General features: G+C 50.0%; 1 protein-coding gene across 1 annotated transcript in view; it reads right to left on the reverse strand.

The window, feature by feature from the left end:
• Positions 1–384, reverse strand: part of HYDIN (HYDIN axonemal central pair apparatus protein) — a 342406-nt gene that overhangs the window by 16285 nt on the left and 325737 nt on the right.

The following is a 384-nucleotide window of genomic DNA, read 5'->3' on the forward strand; positions in this document are numbered from 1 at the left end:
CCAGAATTTCCCTAGGTGGTTCCATCCTCCATCTTGGCTTCAAGTACTACCTGTAAGCAGGTAATTCCTCTATAATTCTCTTCAGTCCTGACCTCTCAGTGAGCCACTGATCCATATGCTCCTTTTCTTTACAGCACTTAGGCCATTTTATCATTATGCATTCATAGCGCAATTATTTGATGAATGTCCATCTCCCTCCACTGGACTGTGTGTTCCGGAACAGAGACTGTGCCTATTTTTTTTTTTTTTTTTTTTTTTTACGCGGGCCTCTCACTGTTGTGGCCTCTCCCGTTGCGGAGCACAGGTTGCGGAGCACAGGTTCCGGATGCACAGGCTCAGCGGCCATGGCTCACGGGCATAGCCCCTCCCCCGCCCGTGGGGGCC

Source organism: Lipotes vexillifer, unplaced genomic scaffold (genome assembly GCF_000442215.2).
Source record: "Lipotes vexillifer unplaced genomic scaffold, Lipotes_vexillifer_v1.1 scaffold70, whole genome shotgun sequence".
Taxonomy (NCBI): Eukaryota; Metazoa; Chordata; class Mammalia; order Artiodactyla; family Lipotidae; genus Lipotes; species Lipotes vexillifer.